The sequence below is a fragment of the Embiotoca jacksoni genome, unplaced genomic scaffold (assembly GCF_022577435.1).
Source record: "Embiotoca jacksoni isolate LCO1_2020_lvr unplaced genomic scaffold, fEmbJac1.0.p SCAF_37, whole genome shotgun sequence".
Classification (NCBI taxonomy): Eukaryota; Metazoa; Chordata; class Actinopteri; family Embiotocidae; genus Embiotoca; species Embiotoca jacksoni.
In genome coordinates, this window is record NW_027185389.1 from 2,257,406 (window position 1) to 2,272,349 (window position 14,944).

Here is a 14,944-nt window from a genome sequence, read left to right on the forward strand (position 1 = left end):
TGAGACGCTGTCGTACTGTAACGGAGGAAGATGACCAGGAAACGGACGCTCGTCGGTGAATGAACTTTTTTTCCTATCTTTCGAATTTCACAAACCCTGAAAGAGACCGAATGGAAATCCACTGATGAAAACCTATTTATCGCAATCAAGTTGCCTTCCAAGGTTGCAGAAATCTCCCACATGCTGAAACGTCCCGAGCTGAAGCAGGTGAATATTGATTTGACTCCCGTATCTCCACCAAGGTCATCGCCAGAGAGAGCGAGCTGCTGACGACAGCACTACCATCATCAAACACAGAAATGAATTTCCAGGAAGAGGCATATAGCTTCAGTCGGCTGCTTAATGTGCGATCGATTGCGCGGTTGTTTGCTGCTTCTCAGAAAAGGTTTTTTCAAATTTTATCACCTCACGCTCGGGAAGACACACGCCGTCCATCTCTCTCGCCGACTTTTTATGACCGACGAGGCCCCTTCGCTGTTGTGCTGAACTACACAAAAAAAAAACCCAAACGGCAGAATAAAGAAGTAAACTGCTCGGTTAATGGCTGAAGAGATGCGGGGTTAGAAGACGAGAAGCTCGTTTCACCGTGCGTGTGTGCGTTCGAGCAGGAAAGACGAATGTGGCTGCGATGTGGTCGCGCCACGACATCATGTCACAGCTGATCGGCTGAAGACTCGCCTCTGCCGAGTCCTTTTGGAAAAGCCTTCCAGCTTCTGTCTCGTCCGATGGATCCATATTTCAAAGGTTGGGCAGGTCAGCATTTTCCTCACAGACCAACAGGAGTGGCCACAACAAATCTGAGCTTCCACTTCTGGTGTTTCTGAGGAAATAATATTGGCTTCACAGATTATTTGATTGGCATGTTTTAATTTTAGAGTCGACTGTCGCAAAATCTTTTTCCGTAAAGACTTTTTGCTCCAGCTGTGTCAAGTCAAATAGCTGCAGCTTTTCTTTATTTTCTTATTGTAGTACATTGAATATCTTTGTGTTTTGGACTTTTACCAAACAATTTTATTACGTGTCAACTTCTGCCAGTATTCACTATTTACTGATGTTATAAACCAAATGTTTGAGGAAACCATTAGCAGTTTAATCACCCCATGAAAATGCGTGAAAATAATCAGTTGCAGCTCTAAGCATGTCGCCCACAACCATTTTATGAGGTGATAATATGACAGCATGTTTTTAAAGTCTTATTTTCCTAAAAGAAGTGTAGATATGGAAATCAATCTCAATTGCAATTTTTCCCCACTTATCTTCCAAAAAATACAGTAAAATCACTTGAGAATTTTTAATTCTTTGCTCCCCACTCACTTATGCTTCAATTAAATGAGGTCCTAATGACAGTATAAGCCAAGACTGTGCAGTCAATACATTCAACCTTTGCCCAGTTCCTTCAGTTTAAAGAATAAACCGTTCCTTCTAACACCAAAGGAAGGCGTTGACGTGAAAAGAATGAAGCGTATCAATATTTTCATTGCAACTGTCTTTCTGCTATCATTATTTCCCACATGGTAAGAAAAAAAAAAATAACAATTTGACTTGCTAAACGGGGAGTGCGCTGTTTTGTTTTTTTGATGGATGAAAAGAAGAGTGAGGCCTAGCTCATTGGCTCTCCGCCGTGACCCCATTGGATCCGATGACACAGATAGCGGGGGAGTGTTGGGGGTTAGTGTGTTTCGCGCCTGATAAGGTGGACGGGAGGGAGGGGGGGGGGGGGGGGGGGGTCTGCATTCGAGATACCGGCAGAAACACTTATCTGGATACTCGGAGACGAGTGCTCTGCCAACGCTGAGCCCGTATCTCGCTCGAGAGAACCATCAAGAGTGATTTGGAGCTGGAGTTGACACGTCTGACTGATACTGCCCCCGAAAAGTCTATTTCTTCAAGCAAAAACCAATTTCCCACTTTGACACAAAGATACGGAGGAAACGAATGTTGACGAACCGGAGCGCCTCACCGGGTCAATTGTACAGCGGACAGTCAAATCTCAAAGCCGTTTTCACCGCATTGTGATTTTGACTCGCGGCGCGCCATGTGGCCCATCAATATTCTTTATGGCTCTCTCTCTCCCCGCGGTGCCTCCGTCTTTGCGCTGCCGTTCTCGCGGGCTCCAGATGGAGAGGTTGGATGCTAGTCATTGTTCATGAGCTTTTTAACATGCTGGGTGCTGGTGACCTACTGTTTATTAGCCTCACCCCTGTGTGGTGCGGAGGCTTGGCAGCCTTTACGGCACATCCACCTGCTGTTTTTTCCTCCAGACGCTTGTAATTGCATAGCCCTCCGCTCTGCATACTTCCTTCTCCTCGGCTTTCACGCCAGCACTGCAATTACTATGACAAAAAATGTGAGTCGTACCTGGCTTGCCGCGGCCTGTGTCGTTATGCAACGCAGAGGTATTGGTGTCGACTTCTGGGGCTCGTCTAAACTTACGGTGTAAGCAACACCTTCCCTCTCAGGTAATCAACTGCAAGGTGAGTGCCCAATCTCCTTGGGATCTAAAAACAGCTGTTTTTGCTGGCTTTATTTTTGCTTGATTGTCCCACCTGGTGAGCTTTTGAAAAAATATTCTAGAAGTCGGAAATACGGTTCAATTGTGGGCCAGTTCTTTAGCATGTTTTATTAGGGGTCCGATGTTTTCCAGGGGCAGTGGGGGCGCATTAATGTTTATTTCATTTCAGAACTAGAAGGGCCCCCCAAGGCCAATCATTAAAAAAAATATGCAAATACTTAACTTACAACCTTTATATGGTTTTGGACATTTTGGAAAACTATCACACTGATGGTAAATTATGTTAGTGTGCTTGCTGGAGCCTCACAAATCAGCTGTTGTACCGGGTCTGGTTCTCCTCGAGGGCTCCGTAACCAACGCTCGCTGAATTACGTTTGAGTAAAGTACATCGGCGTCCCAGAGGATAACTGGTACCCGAGTCATCGTATTTTCCAGATTAGTCTATGTTTTCTCATGCTGAACTTCACTGCCATCTACTGGATTTTGAAGATGTGTGGCAGTTAGTGGGCCAAATGCCCCTTTTTCCCCATTGGTAATGAAAGTGAAAAATAACCCGTTAATCCGCCCCGTGATTCAGATCTGCTTCAAACTTTAAAAGGTCATTCCTTGACCAATGCTACACCCTTCCACCAAACTTTGTAAAAATCGGGCGGGCATTTTTTTCATAATCCTGCAGACAAACACACCGCACCAAAAAAGGTGGATAGGTTCATAGAACTGGTAGTTCTCAGATTGCATCCGAGGAAAGGTTTCACCAGTTGTAGCGGCAGATGTCAGTAGATGAGACTAGGTGTACTAGAAGCTTATTGGGATTTACATGAGCCTTGCATTTACATTTTAATCTCCAGTAGGTTTATGAGAAAAGCATGTATAGAATTTTATGTATTCATAGAAAAAGAAACCTGAGTTTTTAACGCGTCGCCAAATATTTTTGCTAAAGGCATAGATTCACTACCGGTGTATAACATAGTGCGAGCGAGTGTGGAAATTCATCAGGAAAAAAAATCCGTTGTCCTACAGACGGCAAGACGCCACTGACAAACTGATCTGACCCAGATCTTTTCATGCACAAAAAGGAAACCATTTTTTATTTAGAGAAGTAAAAATCAGCTCTTTTTCTACGCAAAGTATTTTTCATGTTTGAGTTGTAGAGTGACACGAATGCTAAATTTAGACCTTGCTGAGTAACATGTAGAGGAGTTTTCAGGGCCTTTCAAAGACTGCATGTTTTAGTACTTTACACTGGAGGTTTATTGGTTACTTCCATTCAAACAGGATGGAAAGGATTTTTTTTTTCTTCTTCTCCCCACTAGAAATGGAAGCATGTTGGCTGTGATACCCGGACATCTGTTTGTCCTTGTCTGTGATGAAAGCCCGAAGCGTGTTGCGTGTCCAAATTGGGAGTGCCTTCCATTCAGACACTTGTATGAGCCTAATGACCCCGGTCCCCGGGGTCGGCTCTTCATTGGCTTCCCCGTTTTTTTACCATTTTCCCCAATTTAAATTGTCTGCCCCTCTCAAAAGGGCCCCCATCTTGTTCCAAGCACATTATGGCTCATGCATTCCAATGTGCGAGGTCACCGGTGGAGGCAAAGTGTCAGCGCAAAGTGTCTACCACATGTGTTCATCTATTGGCTGCCTCCAATGGAGAGCCAGGCAATACAAAAGGGCATCCCGGATCCCACAGCTCTAAGACTTCCACTCCTTTCCCCGTCGCACATTGGCTTCGGAGGAACATTAAAAACCATCTGGGTTGGTTAAAACACTGGATTTCTTTGAGGGTTGGGGGAAGGGGTCTTTGTTCTTCTGTGATGACTCATCTGCCTGGGTTTGAGTGGGGAAAAAGGAAATGAGCGCGGTGACTGTTCTGGGGAATTGCTGTAAATTTTCAAGCCTTACAAAATATTCATTTGAATTAAAAACGAGTCGGCAAAAAAGACGGCAAAGTGCAGTTGAATGGAGTCATTTGGAATCGAGGAAATTGGATCGCTATTATTTTCATTGAAAGGCTTGTCCTCCTAAAATGACTTTAATTAAGGAGTTAATCGAAGGTAATGTCAGAAAAGTGTCTTGAACCAGTGATATTCCAAATATGATTGAAGCCCAAGTGAGTGGTTGACAAATTTGATGAAACTTCTTCATAAAGGTCAAAGACTAAGAGTCTGCTGACGTGCTAATGGGCCTTTGAGGTTGTACTTTTACATAACATATCCATCGTACTTATACACTGCGGCGCTTTGAGCGAAATGCTTTCATCAGCATTCCAACATGCTGATGAGAGAATGAAAAAAAAAATGCTGACGTGAAGCATCTTAGTTCTGCATGTTAGCATGCTAACGTTGGCTAATTAGCACAAAACGACAACCGCAGCTGAGACCGAGGGGAATTATTTATGAAGATGTTTATCTATAAACCGAAGTAATGGACTAAACTGTCAGGACGAAAAGTCGGAGGATCGCCGACGTGTGCAGAGTTCATCCTCTCGAAACAGTGAATAAAAAAACCCGTTCTAACGTCTTTACTTCGGGTCTGTAGATATGAACAGATAAATTCAGTTAAACGTGGGCTGACAGGTAATCATTTTCAACGAACCGGCGAAACATTTCACGAGAAAGAAAATGAGCCACAACGTCGAAAAAGGACACAAAAAAAAAAAAAAACAGCAAAAAGAAGAGGTCGGCAGGAGGGAGTGTGAAATTCCAGCCTGAATTAAAGATGACGCTCATTTAGTCCAAAACCAAAACATCTCTCCCGAGTCCCGCTCCCCAGCGTGAGCCGTGATGAATACCCACGATTATTGTTTGCTCTCAATCGCCGCTGGAGGAGCTAAGTGGGGTTAAAGACAGCCACCCTCTCACGGAGCTTTTCGGGGGGCTAACAGCTGTCCAAACAAAGGCTCGTTTCCCACTCGTCGTTATGCCCGAGTGTCACCGTCGGCGTGGCCGGAGCGTCATGAAACATTAACGCGGCGGGGCCCCGCGCTGCCACCTACAATCACAAGAAGCCCCCCTGTTAACTCAGACCTCCTCAAACCCCGTGTTTGACATGTTGGCGAATATAAAACCCGACGGTTTAGACAAACATCCGCCGCGAGGTGTTTTTCAGAACGGATGGAGGAAGCCTGCGCTGAAAGTCAGCCAGTTCTCCTTCAACCGAGTCTCCCTTCATCAAACACAATTACCATCCAGCAGGCGCTGCCCTGGTATCCTGTGGGTCTCCTCCATCACACACACACACACACACACACACACACACACACACACACACACACACACATTCACTCTCTCTCTCTCTCTCACACACACCTACAAGAGGAGTTCCCATATCAGCCGCCATGAGGATCCGATTTACCTCGGAAAGCAGCTCCGCAGGGTGCGAACAGTGGAAATGTGTGGAGAAAAAAAAACCTGCAATAAAATCCTGCCTTTAAAGAACAGCGAACCTCCATCTTAAAGATTTCTCATCACCTCCCCCCGCTGAGGCCTGAACACAGTTCTGGAGGCTAGAAACTTTTAAAGTGAGACATATGTGAGCTCTGAAAAGCAGAAACAGCTCACTGTCTCACAATATATAACGTGAATTATACGAATAAGTAGTTCCGACCCAGAGATCTGATTGGTCGGCTGTACATTTGGAGCAAATCAGCATAACATCACAGCATGAATATCACTCCGCCTTCTCAATGGCAATACATAATTGGAATTGAATGTAATATAACGATGTAATATAATGTTGTTTTTACTTGTTATAGGCCTGTAAAATTTGGCGAAATCTGGTCTTTTTTTGGTCCTTTTCTTTGGTTTCAACACGTGACACGGTGAGTACGTCGATATCTTTTTGTCATCGGATATCTTCGTTGCAACCAGACTGAGCTAGCTGAGCAGTTTAGTGTTTCTACGAGCTGTATTTATTTCAGTTTGGGAAACGATCTCTAGAAAGCATAAAAGAAACTGACTGGAAATCCCCTCCGTTGCTAGGGTCGTTGTTAAGGGCCGGACTACTTCCTGGAGCGGTAGACATACGTTTCTTAAGAGTCTACTGACGCGACAGATTGTTTCCCAGTTCTTAGACATACCATATGTGTTGCCACGGAAACGGAGAGCTCGCACTAACAAAAAGTTTGATGTTCTTGATAGCGGATTGCCCTACAAGATGAACACGTTCTGATTACACGTTTCATGGAGTCGGTGACTTGCTGTTGGACGGGTCTGGTCGGCACTACGTGTAAATGCTGACTCAGTCACGGTAGTTGTGACTCCTCTCCACTTCTGCTACTGTTACACTGTCTTTTAGCATTTACAAGTAACACCCCCCCCACCCCCCCTCGTAATTGACGGTTTTCGCCACAGAGGCAACTGTTTAGCAAAAGTTGACATGAAGCTGGCTGAAAATCGTACCCACAAACAAAAAAACAAAAAAAACTGGCATCAATCCACAAACAACACATCAGCTGCCAACACCCATAATCAGTGGATGCCAGTTTATTTACTAATCTATAAAACATCCTCTCTCCGTCAGATTGCTCCCTCCCCGACCCCCCCATCCACCTCCCCACCTCCCCCACGGGACGCAAATTGCAAACAAATGAAGCTGACCTGGGGGAAAGGAGGCTGGGACGCACATGGAGATGAACAGTCAGTGACTGTGTGTGTGTGTGTGTGTGTGTGTGTGTGTGTGTGTGTGTGTGTGTGTGTGAGGCTGCCACTTTATAGCCTGGCAGTGTGTGCGTGCGTGTGTGTGTGTGTGCGTGTGTGTGCGTGTGCGTGTGTGCGTGTGTGTATTGCAGGAGATCTGGCGAAGAGGAACCCAACTAGCAGCATCTAATGCAGAGCAGCTGTCTGTCTCCTGGGTTACACAAGCCTACTGTCTGCTGGCAAACATAAAGTGTACAGCTGGACCTACACACACACACACACACACATTAACACATTAACACACACTTACACACACATTAACACACACCCATCTCCGCTCTGTTGTGCCATCAGACCACAGCTCAGCATCAGCTCTAATGCAAGCAGAATAATTCAGCAGATCATCACAGCCTTCATCTCTGAAGACAAGCTTTTTTCTTTCTTTTTTTACCGGCTCCCTGCTAATAAATATAAAAATAACCAGCAAGAGGTGGAAAAAATAAACTTTTCACAGTAAAATACATAATTGGCACCCAGGTGCAAAAATTTAAGCCAATCTGTGAAATCCGGGCTGATAAAACATGGAGGAAGAAGCTGCTTTGATGAATGGTAATCATCTTTTTTTTTTCTCCCAATTGATAAGATGTGAAGATTGGTCACTTTACTTTACACTGACATAAAAACAAAAAATGAGCAACAGGAAATGAAATGATTTGAGTCAAAATATTCAAACAAAAAATATCTGAAGTTTCAAGTCATTTTTTTTTCCACACTCTACTATCAGCTAAAGCATTAATAAATCCACAGGAAAAATTGCTAATGAAAAACAATAATTTCATAAAAAGTTGAAAAATCAACTGTGGTTAAAGTTGTGAAGTTGTCCCACACTCTCCCAATTACATTTTTTTTTTCCCTAAATTGGATGCAGCATTCAGCCCTCTTCTTTTTTGTTGTTGCTGCTGTTGCTCCCATTCAAACACTCGGCCGGCCGCTCTCAGCGCAGGTAAAAGAAAAAAAAGAGGTGACTTACCTCCGCGGCTCACGATGCTCGCAGCGAGCTCTCTCCTCCGCTGATGAGAGAGGAGGAAAAAAAACTGTGAGCGAAGAAGCAGCAGTAGCGGCGTCGGAGAAGAAATAAGAGGGGTGGGTGGATGGGTGGATGGGTGGATGGGTGGTGGTGGTGGTGGTGGGTGGATGGGGGGCTTATCAGCACAGCCAAAGCACCCCTTGACAAAACGTTCTCACACACACACACACACACACATACACACACACACACACACACACCGGGTCTTGTATCTGTCTCTTCAGAGCGCTGACAGCTCTGTCATCCTTCCCCTCTCCTCTCTCTCTGTTCTCTTCTGGAGTGTTTACTTCGAGTCTTGTACCTCGAGAGCCGGCTGATGCTGTTGCAGCCAGTGAGGAGGGGGAGAGAGAGAGAGAGAGAGAGAGAGAGAGAGAGAGGGAGGGAGGGAGAGAGAGAGAGAGAGAGAGAGGGAGGGAGAGAGAGAGAGAAATCCCCTTGTCTTAAACAGTAGACCCTCTGCGGTCAGACTCTCCACTCCCACCTACTGCTCTCCTAAATGTCCAACCCCCCCCCCCCTCCATTTTCCCCCTCGCCCCCACCCGCCCCCCCTCCCACCCCACCATCGCCGCCGCCACTGCTGCTGCTGCTGCTGCTGCTACTCCTGCTCGCCCCCCACCCCGTCCATTCACCCTCTCCACAGTATTGTGACTGAAAGCGAAGGAGCTGAAACGGGACGCCTCAAGGCTGGGAGAGGGAGAGAGAGAGAGAGAGAGAGAGAGAGAGAGAGAGAGTGAGTGAAGAGACGGGGGTGGGGGGGGCGGGGGGCGGGGGGGTGGTGGGACCATTAGCAGCAAATTGCAGCGGGCAAGCCAATGGAGAGCCGAGACATGAGTGAATGCAGTGGCCTGCATTAACATAGCATTTAAAAAGAAACTTTGAAAAGGCAGGCAGGCGGCGAAGAAGGCCCCCCCCCCCCACTCTCCCCCTCTCTCCGCCCCGAAATATCGTATTATAAAAGGGGAATCTCTAAACGCCACCGTGTAATCAGTAAAGTTTACTTTACAAATACCGGCGTGTTCGTCAAAAAAGCCTCGAGCGTCGGCGAGGTACGAAGAAGGCCGCCCCGTCGGCGTCGACACCGTGACGAAGGAGGAGGTCACGTGACCGAGTAGAAACGCGACAGAACTTCGGAAAAAGGGGAGCAGGGACGTCTGGGGTGGTAATATGGAACAAACGTGGATGGAGTCCGTGGTTACAACCGTGTGCTTCGGCGTTCAAGTGGTTAAAGTCGTAAAAACGCCCGTTGCTAGGCAACATGGATGGTGTCTGGAAGCCAAAGAGGCTCACGATTATTACGTAATGCAGGAAATATGAAGGCGCGGAGGGGAAATGACGAGGCCGTTGGGATGGTTGGGAAGTTATGAAGACAAACTCTACGGGACTAAAATTACAACGAAAACATGAACTTCCACGACCTCTGACCTTTCTGTACACGTCAGCAAGCAACGTCACAACTCGTGAACTCGCCATCTTTGCTAGATCGGAGCGGTTTGGAGCAGGAAGTGACCATATTTGGACGAGCTGGGGGGAGGGGATTAAGCGGTGGATTGGACTCAATCTGATTGGAGATCCGAGGACATTACGCTCCCGTCCACCGGTAGAGGAAAACCTGACAGCACCACAGGCCTGTCAATCAAACAGACACGCCCCCCAAAAAACGAAGCATTTTGAGTCCTAATTTCTATTAATCACGGGATTATTTTCAGATGGACCGCTAGGAAACGAATAAGAAGGAGTGACGTTAGCGAATGACACCGTAAACCCTCGGTGGAGAAAATGCATTGACTTGCCATTTCGTGAGAAGTTGAATGGGAGTCTATGGAGGCTCTTTGGAGCCGACCCTCTAGTGGCCCTCTGTGGTATTGCACGTTATGGCACTTTCGAATTGGTCTAATCTGTGGGTGGTACCGAGACCGCATGGTAGCAGATCCCTCTGGTTCAAGACGTGTTGCCGTAAACAGTCTAAAAAACAGAATCCAATCCAACAAAAAAAGAGTTTGAGTCGTTCGAACCTACTTTCACCATCGCCGACCTCATTCGCCTCACGAAGTCGGACTAATTCGTATCTTATTGCGATGATTATGTCGACGGGACGGCAGAATGACGTCTTCTTCGCCTCTTCCGACTCGTCGGTGCGAGCGGAAACCCGACAACGCCGGATCAAACGGATAAAAGCGTTTCTCGAGGTTTTTTTTTTTTTTTTTGCTCCGGGTAGCAAAAAAACAAACTGGTTGCAATTAACCGAGCCGTTCCGCGCTCGAGAAACTGAAGTAAACAAGCAGAACCGCCTTAAAACAAACACGGAAACAAAATGGATCCATCATCCAAACATCAAAGAGAGGTCGGTGTGACGCTCGTTGAGTTATGATGACCCCGTCGTATTCGTCGTACCGGCTCCAGGCTGGTTGATCTATCGTACAACAGCTGCTCGGTAAAACGAGAAATTCTTGAGTAAACTTTAAAGGCATTAATGATGCCAGTCCTGGGGGGAGGGGGGGGGGGAGTAGGAGGGGGGAGGAAGCTACATAAACAGATCTTTTTTTTTTTCTCAAAAAACTTCTGTGAAGAAGAAGCAACAACCTTGGGGGAAATAGGATCTGAAATGTACCCACATGTTGATAAAAGATTGGTGGTATGCCGAGTGAAGATCCGTGTGCGTGTGCGTGTGCGTGTGCGTGTGGAGGTTTTTTTTCCGTCCAGCTTTCCTCAGCGGGGGGAAATGATCCTCGTCTCGTTGCTTGAGAGCTGGTAGCCAGTCAGGCAGAAAAGATCCTCTCTGATCCTATATAACAGCACAATGGCACATATGTAGCGCGGCTATCGGGTGATAAAAAAAATTCAATGACTTGAGGAGGAGGAGGAGAGGGAGGGGGGGGGGGGGGGTAGAAGGAGAGCTAAATTCATTTTCATCCCCGAAGCTCCCCGGGGAGACGGAGGAAATCTATACCGTCCGGGGGACTTTTTTTATTTTTTTTTTTTAATGACTTCTTGCTGTAATGATATCATTTAGAGAGATGATGGGTTTGAGCGCCGGGCTATGTATAGCACCTGTTTTAAAACGACTGTAAAAATGTTGGATCCCTGCGTCTCTCCATCTGTTCCTGTTCTCACCTTCCTGTCGCAACTCCCTCCCTCCCTCCCTCCTTCCCTCCCTCTCTCCTTCCCCTTCCTCCTCAGCCTCGCCAGGCTTTCTCGCCGGAGGAGAATTGCTGTGGGAGTTCTCCCTCCAGCCTCCCCCCTCCTCCCCTCCCCTCCCACACCTCCCCACACCTCCCTCCCCGCCCCACTAGTTTTTGTAACGTACCTGTTCGCCGACTTTTTCAGAGCGAGTGATCTGAGCGGCGGTTTGATTTCCCCAGATGACGCCGCCACGCGTACGTGCATCCTCGTCTGTCATCCAATTTATTTTTTTTATTTTTTTTTTTTGCCGCTCCGGAAACCTACACGTCTGCTTCTCGTAGAAGGGAGCCCATTTTATTTCCATTAGAGCACGACGACGTCGGGTTTTATCGGCTGTCATTTAGCGTATGCACGGAAAGGAAAGATAACAACAACAGCGACAACAAAAAAAAAGATGCAACAATAACACGCCGAGCATCAACGAGGAGAGCGAGGGAGGAGGCTACCTGCAATGTGGCAAGAGCTATTTTCACAAACCGGTTCCTGCTACATAACTTGATTTTTTAAAATTCAATTTATGAGCTGCAAAGTGCAATGAAATCAATTATGGAACAATTGCGCAGTAACTTCATTGCGGTGGATGTATACCTTCAACCGCCGGAGAGAATTTAATCTAAGAGAGGGGAGTAAAAAAAAAAAGTGAGGCGAAAGGTCGCCCGCATCACTTCTAATAAGGTCTTCCTGCCGCTGCATAATTGGTCGACCGTCTTAACTTGAAAGAAAGAAAAAAAAGAAAAAAAAGGGGAAACTCGGCGGGAAGTGAGACACGTTCTGTCAATGACAGTGAGACCTAATTATACGACGAGGACCCTGCAGCCATCGGTGGATGTGAAAGCTGGGCAGCAATAAGGCAAGTCGACTGGGGGAAGAAGACACAGCGACCGCCGTGTGTGTGTGTGTGTGTGTGTGTGTGTGTGTGTGTGTGTGTGTGTGTGTGTGTGTGTGTGTGTGTGTGTGTGCGTGAGCTTTTTTCAGGTGACCTGGAAAGACCTGTTTACCTCATTAAAAATGAATCACAAGGTAATAAGGCTCCCCCACCTCCCGCCCCTCCTCCCTCCCGACTCCTGTCCTTCATCCATTATGCAGCGGCAGAGGTGGGACGGTGTGGGTTAAGTCCTGAGGGAGGGTCACTCGGACCAGGGAGGACTCCACCCCCCCCCCCCCTCCACTCCCTGGAACGCAATAATGAGACAAGGTGAGGTGAGGGAGGAGCGGCCGTCGGCCCGCGAAGCCTCGTGGCCACGAAGTTAAACAAGGGGGAGAAGCAGCCTATTAGCGGCGCTACATAATTCATAACTCGGGGAATCGACGGGGCGCCGGCCGCGCTCGCTTTTCACGAGACGCGGAGAACAGAGTGTTTGTGTTTCGCTTCCCTCCGCGGCTGTTTGCAGAGCGGCCGGCGTCATATTTGCGATAGAAAATTGCTTCAATCTGAGCGGGACGGAGGGGGAAAATAAAAAAAATAATAATAAAAAAAGGAGGAAAGCCATGAAGGTCGATGGGTTTCCGGGGAATCTAATATTAAAGGAAAAGTTGTTTCTACGTTGACACCGGGAAAAGAACGACTTCATGTCTGAACCCCTCAGCGCTGCCGAGCCTTTTCAGCGACTTTCGGCTCGTTGTTTCGGTTCAGTTTCGACCGTGTGTTATAGCAGACGTAGCATCCGGGTCTAAAAACAAAACAAAAACTTGGATTCGCTAAAAACACTTTGTCGTACCAAGAGACGACGGGTATCAACAGAAAAGAGTGAGTTCTGCTGTTTATTTTGATATGCAGGACGTCGTGAAGCGAATCGGGACTTTGGGAATTATTCAATTAAGAGCGTCTGAAGAGTCCCGCGGAGCGAAACCACGACGCGACTTCAACTTCGATTGCCTTCGAAACGCTTCGTCGCACAAACGAGGCGCTGACATTTCTGGAAAGCTCCAAGTCGTGCCGTTCCATCGGACACATGTGGCATTTTGTTTGTGACGAATACCTGCTGTGCAAAGACGCAATTTCACCCCCATCGGTTTACACTGTAATACCCCGGAGGGGCCACAAGGGGCAGACTCCAAAGATCCTCCGGCTCCATAGAACTTCCCTGATTAAAAACAAAGCCAGGTCCTGCTTTCAGCTCACTTAACCCAGACACACGAGAGTGACATCCATCTTTTCCTCTGCCTGTCGGAAAGAAGCGCCCCCCCCCCCCCTCCCACCCCCCCGCCCTCCAGCTGATAAATATTGTATTTATTGTTGTTTACTTCATGTCTGAGCAGCCGTTTTGTTTCCAGCTCCGGTGTGAGAGGTCTGTGCTGTGTTTGCGTCCTCTGATCTCTGTGTGTCTGTCGAAGCTCTGCAGAAGAAAACGCTGTGGGAGAAGCTTTACGAGCTTTTCGTGGACCACACACAGTCAACAAGCGCCGCACCCATCTGTAAAAATGGGCAGTTAATGTCCTACACTGTGTCAGGACCTCGTATCTGACCTTTGACCCTATAACCAGTTCCTCTCCAAACCTTTTGTGTTGCTACAGTTGGCGCCCCCCCCCCCCCGTCTCTGCGCTCGACAACTGCTGCGGTCGTCCGAGCTGACGGCGCACATTCGATACCTCGAGCTCTCTGGGCCACTTTCAAACACGAGACACTCGAACGCCACACAGAACATAAAGCAACACGCTGTCAGACCTCGAGAGGCTCACGGGCCACATGTTACGCAACGAACACCGAACCCGCAGTTATTCCACTCATTCCACATTTTTTTATAATAAATGGCCCGTTTTAACCACCGAACACTCTTCTGTAAAGGTCGAACAGAACACGTCCAGGAAAGCGAACCGTTTCCTCCACAGAAGTTTTTACCAGCAGTGACCAAACGAAACTACGCGAAGGAAATATTAAACGCTAGGCGCTTTTTATTGTGAGGAGAAATGTTGGCAGGGATTTGGGTGAACATACTGTAAGCTGTCCTGAGACCACACGAGACTGGAATGTGACCCTCCTCGGTGAATTGACCCCCCCGAGACCTGACCTCACCCGGGAATGAAGGCGGTGAGACAAGGCAATGACACATAAACCCGCCGGGACACTCGGGTCCATCCCGGGTTACAAGACTCTCATCTTTCAACTCCTCCTCTGTCGTCCCGCGGGAGGTGGAGGGAGGAGGTGGAGGTGCGTTACATAATCACACCCTGACAGACAGTAAACAAACAGCTCTGAAAGTTTGATCTCAATCGGACGAAAAGTGCAAATCAAAGTGATTTAAGGGTGACTGGGGAGCTGAAAAAGAGTTCAAATGTAAAAAGTAAAATCCATTTCAGACGAATACTCATAAGATACATACAGATGATAAAAAGTAATAGTAAAATTACCAATGAAAAATAAAAAATGTAACCGCCCAGGTATGTTTGGTGATTAATTTCCACATTTTCTATTAAATTTATTTTTGATCAACGCGATGTATCTGCTGCAGCAGAGGTTTAAGCTCCGCCCACAACGAGACAGAGATCAGAGGACACAAACACAGCAGAGACCTCTCGCACTGGGGAAATGAA

General features: G+C 47.2%; 1 protein-coding gene across 1 annotated transcript in view; it reads right to left on the reverse strand.

Moving 5' to 3' along the window:
• Window positions 1–8,619, reverse strand: part of LOC138208260 (tenascin-like) — a 49,077-nt gene extending 40,458 nt beyond the window's left edge. The window contains 1 exon segment of the mRNA XM_069166022.1: window positions 8,177–8,619. The gene's annotated coding sequence lies outside the window, so the exon portion shown is untranslated.
• Window positions 8,620–14,944: the final 6,325 nt, after the last annotated feature.